Source organism: Bombus pyrosoma, linkage group LG1 (assembly GCF_014825855.1).
Source record: "Bombus pyrosoma isolate SC7728 linkage group LG1, ASM1482585v1, whole genome shotgun sequence".
NCBI classification, from domain to species: domain Eukaryota; kingdom Metazoa; phylum Arthropoda; class Insecta; order Hymenoptera; family Apidae; genus Bombus; species Bombus pyrosoma.
In genome coordinates, this window is record NC_057770.1 from 493,490 (window position 1) to 507,095 (window position 13,606).

The window sequence follows — 13,606 nt, forward strand, 5'->3', positions numbered from 1 at the left end:
TGGTTGCACAGCTTCATATCTCTTCGTAAAATCCGATTCGTAACTTTAACTGCTCGAAGTTTTTGCGTAAAACGTTTATAAACTAGCAAGATGGTTATCTACGATGAAAGGTGAAAGTAAATGAAAAAGAATTTGATTGAATTTCACGTGTTTCGCGCAGGTAAGACATCTTTGCAACTTGGAGGAAAACGAGGCTAACGAGATTAATAAAAGTTAGAAAAAAATATTTCTTTCGTACGTTTCGAGATCAAAAGCGGATACGCCAGGCAAATTCAAAATATTCTCTTTTTTTTGCTCCATGTGCATTCGCTGTATGCTCGTTATGAGACGAGCAGACGTCGCCTTACGACCTGATCTCGGAGAAATATTTGTCCAAGGCGTGTGTGTATGTTTATAACATAAATAAAACATGAAACAACGTTAATAAAGAGGAAAATGATCCTCGGGGACCGTACGACCCTCCCTTATAGCGTAGTAATTACGTAATTTCGAAAACGTTAATTGTATCTTTGAAAACGTCAAAGATTAAACGATATATTCCAATATATTCCAAATATATTCCAATTCCACGAATACTTTAACCGAAATAATTTGCAAGAAATATGTCTTTTTCGGTAGGACGAAAAACTCGTTTTTCGAGCTATGCTATTTACGCTTCTCGTTAGCAGAAACAATTACACTCCGCTATCTAAAGTAAATCTGTTTCTCTACATGTAAACGTAGTAGATGCAGCGAATCACACCGTTTGCCGCTAAATGCGTTTTCTGGAACATAGAAAATCACGAGGGGGTTACATAACCAACACCAACCTCTTCCACCACGTAATCGTCGAACGATCTGAAGAAGTAACACCTGTAAGGATCGGGAAATTCCACCTCGTCGGTTAAGATTTAAAATTCCTCTTCTCACACGCAGTCGTTGGAGCAACTTTACGACGGTGCTTACACTTTCTATCCCTGGGAAGATTTGGTCGCGCGAAGACGCTACTCGATAATCGTCGGCGTCGATATCGACGCCTGTCTCCCCGCCATCGACGTCCAAGTTGCCGGAACTGACGTCGAGTTTATCCGGTAACTCGGAAAATTACACGGCGCCCGTGAAACTCGGTTACGAGCGAGCATCATCAGCGACTCAGTATTTTCTTTTTTACGCCGATGAAGTTTTCTAGCACTTCGGAAAGTGGCGGAATATTAAAAGAAGAGAAGCAGGCGCGAGAGAAGCGGCGGCGGAGGGTGGTACACGGTTCGCGGCGTAATGCGGAGCGGCGTTTACGACCAGTTTCGTCACCGTCGAGCGACACAAAGCGGCAGTTTGCCGCGAATCTCGCATAGCCACACGTACGAAACGACAACGGGCGGAATAAAAATGGTGTCGCGCGTGCCGGGCCCGCGCGACACGACGTCTCTAAAAACGTGCACCGGTAGATCCGCCGGATTCCCGGCCGGCGACCTCCGTATATCAAGGCTGTGATATAGGAGACAAACCGTAGGACACGCGCTCGCCCCGAATCACACTCAGCATCGTCGAGGTTCGTCGAGCTTCGTCACGTACGAGCGCATACCGTGCCCCATTTTCGCGACCACGAACCTCCGCTCTGTCGTTCGCTCGCCACTCTTCTCCTGCCGCTTTTCGGTGTTTGGACCTCTCGGGGAGGAGGCTACCAGCTCCGCAGGACATCCATTGTGACTCGGACAAAGATCGAATATTCCCATTTCCCTCGGCTCATAGACCACTGCCGCGTTCTGTCGTTTCGAGGTATACGCTTCACAGGGAAATTGTCAAAATACACTCGTCGTCATCGTCGTCATCGTCGTCGTCGTCGTCGGCTGCCACTATGAGATTCGCGCGCTGCGATATATACGCTGGATGTTCTGTGAGCGGAGGGTAATCGGTTGTCGAGGTATTCGATCAGAGACGACTCTGCATTGTTCCCTCGTGTGTACGGAAGGACTGCCCTATTTAATAAAGCAAGCGACAGCTAGCTCGGACACGAAGCAGGAAAGGGGAAAAGGTCCGTGGCTGATAAAGACATCCGGATTCGAATGCACGCCAGGATTCACTGAATATCTCCTCCCTTTTAGCTATGACGATAAGCGGGAAAAATGATCTCATAGGCAAGTTGCCTGGGAACGAGCCGATGTTTATATCCTCGAGGCACTTTGCATGGAAAGGAGCCTTTTTCAGGGACGATTACAGGTTTCGTGGAAAGGGAAGGAGAAAGAAGGATCGCTAATTTCATGCAGCTTCTCGGAAATAGCCTTGCTTGTTCGTTAAGCGATGCCGATAGGCGAACTTTTGATCTTAATTACGTCGAACCTCGGCAAACCTGTCTCTCCCCTCGCCTAACCAGCCCGTGGGAAAACGATCAATTTTTCTCGCAGAACCCACCGACCGAACCAACTTTCGACTCGCACGCCCTCCCTTTGTTCTTCCGCCCGTGGGTCATCGGCATTCGGGAAAAATAGAGAATGAAGCGGACCATCCTATTCTTCCGTGGCCGCTCCCTTCGATCTCTCTATTCGAGCGTTTCATTAAAGCGCTCTATTAAAGCGTTTCTGCCGGTGGGGTGGAAATTTTGCCTACTTCGGTGTTTCCCTTTTTTCCACCGTTTCCCGTCTTTCACCGCCGCGCCGTTTCGCGAACAAAAGCACGGCAGCAGGCAAAGGGGCGCGCGATTTCACCGCCCGGTGTCCTCTACAGGCTGTTTTAAAACGGACGATCAAACACCCCGGGTGAAACATCGAAGCCTAACCACGATTCTTCGCAGCTTCCCTTTGAAATTCTTGCACGCGCGCAAAGAAAACGCCAAAAATTCCCAAGCGATTCGTCTTCTTCGCGCGTTCGAGCCGATCGAAAAACGGGAAATTTCACCGACCGTTTTAGAAACATCTCGTAGCGTCTCGGTGAAGGATGAAGGATGGGTGGTGAATAAAAATAAAGCGGTGCGGAAATAAAAATGCGGGGTAGCAGGAGGTGTGATGAAACGACGTGGACGGGCGATGCTCGTCGGAGGGAGGAAAGGTATGCGGTGGAATTTAAAAGGTGCAGCTGGACGCAGCCGTGACGCAAGAGAAAATCTCGCGGCGCGAGACGGCAAGGAGGACAGCAACGAAAAAGTGGTCGGAGGCGAAAAAAGCGCAGGGGAATAGGATCAACAAACAGATTAATCTGTGTTACGTTCTGGACGCGGCCCGTGGCCGGGTTACAGGCGGTACGGAGAAAAAGAGGGCGAGATGGTCCGGTCAAAAACGAGGAAAACCGGCTGTTGGACGCTAGGAAAATGGGTGGGGGCCGCGACTAACCGGAGGGGAGCTGGGAATTTAATTCTCTAGAGGTCGTTTATCAAAATACAAAACGTGGAATATTCTCGTCAGCGACGCGAGCCTTCTCCCTGTCGCGTCCCGCTTGCTCGTTCGGTCGCGTCAACCAGTTTGTTCGGGCATTTTCAAAATTCGTCATCGGCGGCTTGTTGCGAACGCGAAACAACACAACGGCCGAGGTCTGGAGCGCCTGTACGAATGCTGTTGACAGCGGACGGCTCGATGGTAGTAGTAGTGGTATTGGTAAAGTCTATTCAACGGTGTCACTACGTTCGATAGAAATTTGCTTTCCACCTATCTAATTAGCGTAATAATTCGGCTATTTTGGGCGATTTCGGGCAGTTTACGCGCGTCGTTTCGTCTACCGAGAATGGCTGTCACCTGTTCCTCTTATCGAATCATCTCCCTCGAACGAGATGTTTTCCTCGTCGATGTTGGAATTCGCGGTTACTATCAATTCACCTCTGCTTTGAATTAGGAGAGGGGCAGGGGGCGGCACGAACAATCGCGCAAAGTAGCGCGCGTATCCTCAAGTGTAACGCTGAAACTTTGGTAGAGCAGCTGGTTGCGACCGCATCTGGAACGCGTAAACGTAGCGAGGCGATCACCGCGCGCGGAAGCTAAGTAGAAAATAGTTGACCAAACGAGAACCGGTGGAATAGTTTGCAGGGGAAGGGCGAGCCGTAGGGACGTAGTCGGTGGTGTAGATTGCAGGAAGGTCGAAAGAGAAGAGAGTACGGTGTATAGGCTGTTTTCGTGCTAACCTAATTTGGTCCTCATCGGGGATACAAACCCGTTTAAGCCGGCCACCCCTTGGCCGGGCCGCGGGGACCGGTGCCTCGTAGGGGGTGGTGACTCCATTTCCAGAGGCTGCCGCTTCTGCGACCGAGAGTGAATTATCGCGTACTACAAACCCAGCCATCCCTTTTCCCCTTGCCTCGCACATCCCACCAGGCTCGATCCTCCTCTCTCTTTTTCGCCATATCGTGCTCGTTTCCACGTATCGCGAATCCGTGCTCGTCCCGAGCCCTCGATCCCTGCGCGCTCGCCATTTTCATTACGCGATTTCGGTGTATCGTGATGGAATAGCCGGTTCTCCATTGTCCGGGACAATCGAGACCGAACTGAGAACGTTAAACGTCCGAGCGGAAGATAAGCGAGCGACAGCCTCGACGGACGAAATTGTGTAGCGAGCCTGCACCAACGACGGTATAGCTGGAACGTAGCGCGCGAATCGATACGTTCGCAAAGCTGTGCAAGTCCGCTCTCGAAAAGGAAGGAACGCGACGCGAATCCTGCGAGCAACAAGTATTCGTATTCACTGGCGACGAGTGAATATTCTCGGTGACGGCGCTCTTTACGAGCCATTCGAAGGTGTTGATCGAACGATGACGAGTAATAGCGCGACGTGACGTCTTTTACGCGGGGATCCATGGAAAATCGAAAGAATCGCTCGACGCATTTGTTACGTACAGCTTTGTACGCGAGACGATGAATGGCAGCGAGTATGGGACGAACAATGGCATCGACGATCCAGACGTTTAAGAAGGAGAATCCAGAAGCGAAGCGAGCTTCCGCGCGTCGCTCGGAGAGAAAGTAGCAACGCGTTTTTCATCGTGAAACTCTTTACCCCTTGGCTCTTTCTCGCGCCTTTTACAAAGGCTCCGCGATCCTCGTTAACGAGGAGATCCACGCGAGTTTTTACCGAGAGCCCTTTTTTTTTCGCCCGACGACGACGCTGACTCTCGAAACACGGAAACGTCGTTACCATGGACCGCGCATCCGGACCCGAGACGCGTCCTCGCCACGGTGCGACCGTCAGCCCGTGCGAGCGCGCGATATTTTCTTGCACGCGTTTTTCCTCTGAATTCGACGCTTTTGTAACGCACCGTTTCCGGAATTCGTCCTAGACGAGCGACGTCAGGATCCGCCGGCTTCCAAGGAACGCAATTAAAAACGTGCTCGCACAGCTGCCTCGTTAACCGTGTAAAGGGCGCGGAGAACACCATCGGGGAGAAGTCGTAATTGTGGAATAACAATCGGTCTAACGTCCTTCTTTCTCGCCCGTTTGAACGTTTAACGCGAGTCGCGTCGCGACGAAAGCACGTGGAAAGCTCGTAACTCGGCTGACGCGGTACACGGAGCGCCCATGTGTGCGCGACTACTCTCTGAAATGGCGAGAAACTTGGCGTAGGAGAAAATGAAAATCCCACGTTCGATCGCAATCGAAACGAACGCGAAACACCCGGCAGTGATTACTTAAAGGAACATCGTGCCTTTCGGGATTCTCGCACGGTATAGAGAAATAGACGTTGGAGGCAGATGCGGCGCGAAATCGGGCCGAACAGATTGCACGGCCTCGAGAATCGGGTCACGCGCGTTACAACGGAATTTCCCTGGATGCGTTTTACGAGAATCATGAAAAAAAATCTTCGGTTAAAACTTGGATGGATTCGGATCGCGGCGTTCGTAGTTGGTCCGTCGCCTCTTACACGTAAGAGCGGAAACGCGACCGACATTCGCAGGAAACGTCGAAATAACTCTTGGGAGTACGACGTGGCTCGACGCGCTCATTCAAGATTCATGATTAAACTTCGAATCCAGCGCCCGTCACTTTTTCGATTAAGTCGCGCCGTTGTTCTCCACGCGGTCGCAAGTCTGACGATCCACCGACTTTCGCGATCGATCGTGACGCGACGCGACGTCGAGCCAGATACAACGAAAACGAGATCGAACGATCGAACGAACCGATAACGAAACGAAAGGCGAAAATTCGTCGGTAAAATTCGCAATCGCGTTACACCGCGATGATTACCACGTAACGTTTAACGCCGCGTTTAAGTCGGTTTATCGTTTCGGTAACGGAGGGACGGCGACCACGCGTATTCGACATGAAAATTGCGATGGCCAACGATGTTCGTGGAACCGTGGCAGTTTTCAATGATCGTTCTAATAGCTTTCATTATATATAGGTCGCTTTGGCCAGCGAATTCCTCGGGGATTAATGCGTTCAACTATTTCGGGGCTATGGGGGGAAAAAAAGGAAGGTACGCCGATAGAGAGAGGGACAGGGGAGAGATGGGGTGGGTGTAGATTAAATTGTGGAGCGGACCGTATGAAAATTTCAGGGAGAGAAAAAATTCGGCTGACCCGTTCTCGATGACGTTTTACGTCGGAAATGCGAAAGATTAAATCGATCGAAACTGTGGATTTCAACGCGCGCCGCTGCACGGGATACAGAAATCGCGGAGGATCGCTGCCCGTTTTCCCTCGCCGCTCTCTTTTTTCCCCATTTATTTCCTTTGCTTCTATCCCCTATTTTTTGCGCTGAAAAATTTTTTTCCCCCGTCAAAAAACCAAGCTAAAAACGGACTCGCGTTAATTAGATTTCCACCGACACTCCTCGAAAAGTGCTGAAACGTTTCCTACGAAATTTTGATACGGCCCTTCCCCCCTATCCTTTACTGTAATTTAATACCCGATCCACGTCACTCGTATATTACACCGGCCCGGTAATTTTACGCGTTCGTGTAATCCGAATTGAAACAGAAGTTTGCGCGGCACTGCGCTGTCGCGGCCACCTTTTTCCGTTCCAGCGCGTTTAACTTTTCGCGACGACGACGCGATAGTACGATCCTATGCGTTCGCGCGATTACGTTTAACGCTACGGTTTATTCCATGGGATGGCCAACGATTGCAGTTGGAAAAACCGTACGCTAGCGACACACACACACACATCGATACACGGTGACTTTTGTCATTGTTGGCAATAAATATTTTTTTCGTGCTAGATACGTGAGGAATCGACAATCCGTCGGTCGAGTGTTTTATTTGCATAGTTTTATTCGTAAAACAGTGAAACGCTTGAATGAAAATTGCAACAGATATGAAGAGCGGTAACGGTTGGTTTTACACGATGTGCGAAAACAATTTTGTCAGAGCGTATGGAAATATTTTGCCTCTGCTGAGGGGCAAGGGGGATCGATCGAAACGTACTAAATGTTTTACGATAAAATCATGACGCGTAAAAAAAGAAGGGGTACCGACAGGAATTATTCGTTACGATCGTATCCTCCGGCGAGTATCGCGAAAAAAGTTAATCTACTCTCAGCGGAGACGACGGAAATTCGCAGAGAAACGAATCGTTGCCGATATTTTCCAATAGTCGTTGCAAACATTTCTCCCGGAGTGCCGTCCAAATAAAATCCGTTTGCCCAAGCGCTGTCCAATCGTGGAAAAAACTATCCTACTTGCCAGAAAATAAATACAGGGTTGCGTATCGCCATCGGACACAGAGAATCTGCACTGAGTGAAAGAATCGCCGTGGCGCGTACGCGCTGCGTGAAAAATGGAAAAGCTAAAACTGCCCGTAGACTGTATCAACATAATTCGAGGGAAAGCTGGTCGGTGAAACGCGTTCGCGTTCGATGCGCGAACCTCGCGCAGGCTGTGTGTCGACCAAATATTAAGACAGATAGCCTTTCATAATGCCGTGGCCGAGGATAAACGAGGGAAAATACTCGACACCGTGAAAACTGAAATCGCGTTCTCCGCGTCGAGTTCAACCAACTTCTGCGGAAACCTCGTGCGTTCCGTTTTGATCCCTTGTCGTGGATAGGTTGATTTACCTGACAATTACCAAAAGTAGCAGTTCGCGACGATCTCGCGACATAGAGCGTCGGCGAATTTGCTTTACGCACGACCGCCGCTGGAACACGCGAAAAACGCTCGGAGACCAGTTAGACGAAAAACAACGAGAATTACCCGTAGCTCTTTGAAACCGTAATTTTTCGGTGGAGTGGCTCGTTCCGGGCGAGCGTGTTTGCCGCGTAACCGAGGCAATGGAGGTAAGAGAGGCTATCGAGAAATTTTATTCCGCGATACTCGGTCGAACCACAGGAAGAGAACGGGGGGACGGAAAAGCGCGGTTCTGTGTGCACGAGCCAGCGCTCGCGCTAATTCGCGCAACAATTTAATTACCGATCCGGTGGATCGAGGCGGGGATTTAAAGGAGGTTATTCGCCCTTTACGAGTCGACGCCCACCGCGTTTCTACGCGTGAATTCGTAACGCATCAGCGACGGTACAAAAATGGCTAACGAGCGGCGAAGAGGCAGGGGGACGGATAAGAGACGGTGGGAGTCGCCGATGTTCGGTTGCTATTAAATTTGCGCGTTCCGCCTTGGCGAAATTAATCAATGAACGGTGAAACACGGGTAGGGAACATCGATGGTTGACGCTAACGCGACCAAGGATGTAACAAGCCGTCGTGGCGATAAAACAATTTTCGAGCGATGCAACGACACGGGTTAACTGGCCGATCGTCGGTCACGATACCGATGAAAATGTTGGGGCGATACGAAATACCGTGGAGCCCGGTAGATCGGTGACGATCGGATGCCAGTGACCCGGTCAAGTGGCCTCGTACGTAGTTTCGCCAGTTTCGTAATTGGAAAAATTTTAGATAACTCGATATCGCTGGCCTCCGATCGTGTTGACATTTAATCACGATAAAGCGCGACATCGCGCTGCCGGCTCGCTTATTGTCGCCGACACAACGGTGAATTTAGATTTGCAAATCCTATAAGCTGTTCGTATTCACGGCAGGTACGTGTCCTTCCCTATTGTTATTTCTCTGCCATCGATAACGTAAACGAACGTTCGCGTCCGAAGAGATTGACAGGCCCCGCGCGTACGCGCGTAAGAAGCGAAAAGTGACTTGGCAACATTTTTGAAAATTGAAAGGCCGGCCCGGCCAAAACGGATCGATATCGAACGCCATTGTATCGTGGCACTCGTATCGGAAGAACGCGGTGCGGCGCGACCAACTCCGCATGTATCTCGTAACGGGTTCGATACGTATCGCGTCGCATTTAATTCGCAACAACATCGACGAGCGTCGAGGAAGAAAAGGTATGTACCACCGTGTGGATATATATGCAGGTCTCGTGAATATAACGGCAACATCGATAGAGGCAAAAGTCCGACACGAGTATGTACACAGCGGGGAAAAAAATATATGCGGTGTTCGAGTAGGAGAGAATACGATGTACAGAGAATCACCAATAACGTACTTCTGCGATTAAAAACTGTCACAGGTCCGACGATATATTGACACTAGCAGTTTTTTCTTCTTCTACCTGCAACCCCTTGCCTCCTCCTTTTTAATTCACCCCCTTTGCTCGAACGTCGCCGTTTCATTTAACCGGAGAAGAAATGTATGCTAACGTTCGTTATTCGCGAAATTCCGCCGAAACCGTTTCGGCTGGAGAAAATAAATTAAAGGGAAAAGCGGCGCGAGCCGAGAGCTGCTGTGTTTTTAAAAGTTCTTTAAAGGATACCGGTTTCTACGGCCGAAGAAAATATATCCCACGCGATTTACCGCCTCTACTGTCGCGTTGATTCCGCCTCGCTCGGATTAAAAGGAAAATTAGGTAGCCGACGCGTACGTCGATCGTACGAATAAAGATTTTTCCATGCGCGCTTTTATCTAAAACCTTCTCCCCTCCTGGAAGCTGCAAGCTCGAACGTCGTAACGTCGCTCGCCAAGTTACAGCAGCCGGCGCATTTGTTATCCCTCGCGCAACGTAACGTTCCCTTTTTTCCTCCCGGCCTGTTTTCCTTTTTGCTTCTTCCGATCGACAGGTCGAAGCGGAAGTGCTGCGAAAACGTTGTCCTTTTAAATTATCGTTCCGCGTACCGATGGATCGATGTAAATGCGCTCGGGCGGTAACCGGCTTTCACAGATCGTCTCTCTTTCTCTCTCTCTCTCTGTTTCTCTCTTCTCTCCCTGTTTATCGGAAAATCGTTCACTGCAGTTGCGAAGAATTTGCTCTGCAATCCATTCTCGCCGGTGACCAATCATGGCGGATTCGTCGGTCCGCGAGACGCGAGTTAATCTCGCGGAGGAACGCTCATTTAGAGAACACTTAAGATGCCCATTCGTTTCCTCGATTCGAATAAAGTATTCACCGGCTGCATTAAGTAGAAAGGGCCAGAGCAAAACGAACTGCGAAAACAACAGGTCGTTAATTTTTCCTTGCTCAAACACGTGTTACAGAAACCTTTTTCCATTGCGCTGCTTCTTTTTGTCCTTGCGTTCTTTCTCCGTTTCCGGAGAAACGGGTGGAGCAAGATAATTTCTCTTTGTTCGGTTCGATACAAGGGGGAAAGATGGTGGTAAAACTTTGCGGCAAGTACCGAGCTCTGCAAATGCCGTATCTGTTTTACATTTTCGTAGAAAGATGTCCGACCGACGAGTAGATCGGAAAAGCCCATCGTACGGACACGAAGCTCTTTCCAACTGGCTCGGTTCTCGATGTTCTTGTAATTCCATCTGTTCTCGTTCTTTTAAATTGTTTCGGCTTCCCCGGTATGCGTGAGCGCGAGGATAAAAATTGGTCTTCTCTGGAAAATTAGCTCAGCCGTTCGCGCGCTCCTAGCTAAGACGTTCTCCGAGGTACTCGTGAAATATTCTGGGATATAAGTGTATGGTAGCAAGATAATGGCCTCGTTACCACGACAAATACCGATAATTAATTACGTCAGACGGCCGACAGTGCCTCGAAGATTTTCCGAAAATGTCTGGCAGATTCGTTACCGAAGATAAGTTCAGCGATATTTCAGCGCTAAAGAAACTAAAGTATTTTTCTACGAACGAGTTGAAGGAACCTCGATCGATTAAGAAGATCTCGCGATACGAGAGTAATAAGCGCGCGGGATTGGTCGGCCGGGTCGGAAACAAATTACGAACGGTCGACGATGTCGAAAAGGTCAGCTCTTTAGCCGATCGGACACGAGAGAAGCGGGTATAATTGCTTCGTAATCCGCGGGTACAATCGAACATCGAATCGGGGCGGGAGTCGCTTGGCGTGAAATTGCTCGCATTGACGGCATTACGTGGTTCGTTCCTAGACAAGGTTCCGGCTTTTTGCCCTCTTCGATCGATACCACGGAGCATGTCGATAAGATTAACCCGCCGTACTCTTTCGGGTCGAACCTTCGAAATTAATAGAACAGATTTGGCACCGGTCGGCTCGATCGAGCGTACGCGATTAGCTCCGGCTAGTCGGTCGCGAATCCGCCAAACGACTGTCGCTAAAATAAACGGAGAAGCTCGTTCGGGATGAAACGATTTAAAGAAGGTGATCGTTTATCGTCGACGGTTAAACCGTGCCCCCAGCGAGATATGAAACCAGATAACAGAGAATCGCGGGAAGCCAACGACAGACACGGCTGGTGCTTGGCCCACAAACTTGATTAATACGTACAGTCGAATGATTCCGCCAAACGACCTATCACGCGCCACCTGACCGGTTTAGCCTTCCATGGAAAACCAGATGAGAGATTAATAATTGGACGATTCAGAAGCCAATCAGTACGAATCAGCGAGACGGAAAACCGTAATACGGGCGAGCACCGGAAGCACGTCGACGAATCGAGAGGAGAGCGACTGAAATGCAGGAATCGAGAAAGAGGGAAACACCGGCCCGCTACTAATAACAGGATAAAGGATTTTTATCGCGCGATGATCGCGACAACGCGTTGATTCGCGAAGGGGTCTCGTAAATTTCCCGTTGTACGCCAAGTGGAAAACACGTCGATCGTTTAACTTCGTTGCGTATCGACGGCGCGATTTTGCGACTACTTTCCATTTGGCCGTAAAGGATCGACAAGGAAAACTGCGATTCGTTTGTTTCGTTTCGCGTTGATCATCGTGGATCATCAAATTTGCTGGATCTTGTTGCAAATATATTTGCTCTGATCTGTTCGAAACGGGCGATACAAACTCGACGGACGAGCAGAGCGTAAAGCGGCAGATGGGAAACCTCGAATTTATCCACTGCCCGACCTGTTGCGAAACTCCTTAACTTTTACCGTAAACAGGCGATCGGCGATCGGTTCGTTTCCTCGGGCGTCGTTCCTTGCCATCCGGCTCGACCGGAGATTCTACGAGCATAGTTACAACGATGAATATTAGATTTTATTTCACCGTCCGATCGATCCGATCCTCGTACCTCGACCCGAATATTCCGCTAAAATATTCTCTCCAAGTATTCTCGATACCCGCGATATTAATTCATAAGCCCTTCGCGGGATAACTAGCCGGAACTCCGCGAATTCCGCTTTATCTCTGCCAGTCGGTGAAAATAAGTCGGCCAGTTCGGCCCGGGAATGCATAATTCTCGGCAAGTTACGCTGTAACTTTGGCTAAGGTCTTTGTCTCGGCCGTGAATCACCGCTATAAATTATTTTCCGCGAGTCCGCCGCCGGCTTATCGAAGATCCCCGCGAACTCACGCCTGTTTGTTCTCGCCGGCGACTCGCATTCGTTGGGACGGTTTCAATATCCCGAGCGGGCCATCGTTTCGCGTCGCCGTGACGGCGTGGCACGAAGTGGCGCGCGGAAGGAAGGTTGGTTGGTCATGCGGTCGTTTCGCAAGGTAACGTTCATTTTCACGGCCATAAAACACGACGGGCCGAGGACGTAACGGTACCGGCACGGCGGTTTGTTAATTTTGCAAAGTTATTTTCGTGGCCGCGTAACCGTACGCCTGGTAAAAAAACACTCCCATCTCGGTGAAAAAATTGAATTTTTAACATCGCAATCCGACGGGAACGATGCGGCCGTGCTCGCTCGCTCGCATAAAATTTTCACGTCGCCGACGTTGCAAACGAAACGTCAAATGGACAAGAACGCCACGCATTGAGCGGTCCCTCTGGTCGTTCCAGATTTCACACAGGATTTGTCATCGAAAAATATGAATAACAAACGACGGTGCTTATCCGCTTCTGTTGTCACCGGAATTGTTCCGTTCGACCGACGTTCGTCGTTATTTACCGAGTACAATTTCCAGATCCGACGAACAAGTGACGCACGCGCCAGCGACACCCGGTCTATTTTAATCGAAGTAAAGATTCTCTATCGTGAAAATTAAGGACGCATCGTTTTCACCGTCGAAGCCGATTATCCCGCTGATAGAATTTATCGGAAAGCTGCGAGATGAAAACCGAAGGTCCGGACTGGGAACGGGCGAGTTAAACGAATTTATCGAAGTTGCGAATTAAATAACAACTTTAACGAGCGCCGGTCTGCTTTAATACCTGGATAAACCGACGCTTATACGGTTGCTTCTGTTATCTCCTCATCGCTTGAAAACAAAACTTTCCATTGGTTCGACCCCGATGCGAGAATTTCTTTTATCGCGCGTTAAACTACGCGAGGAGAACTTGAAGGCGCCCGTCGATATCGTTAAAAGTATCGTTCGCAAGAATCCGTGTCGGAGTT

General features: G+C 49.6%; 1 protein-coding gene across 3 annotated transcripts in view; it reads left to right on the plus strand.

Moving 5' to 3' along the window:
- Positions 1-13,606, plus strand: part of LOC122577854 (hemicentin-1-like) — a 175,623-nt gene that overhangs the window by 129,749 nt on the left and 32,268 nt on the right. The gene's annotated exons all lie outside the window — the stretch shown is intronic.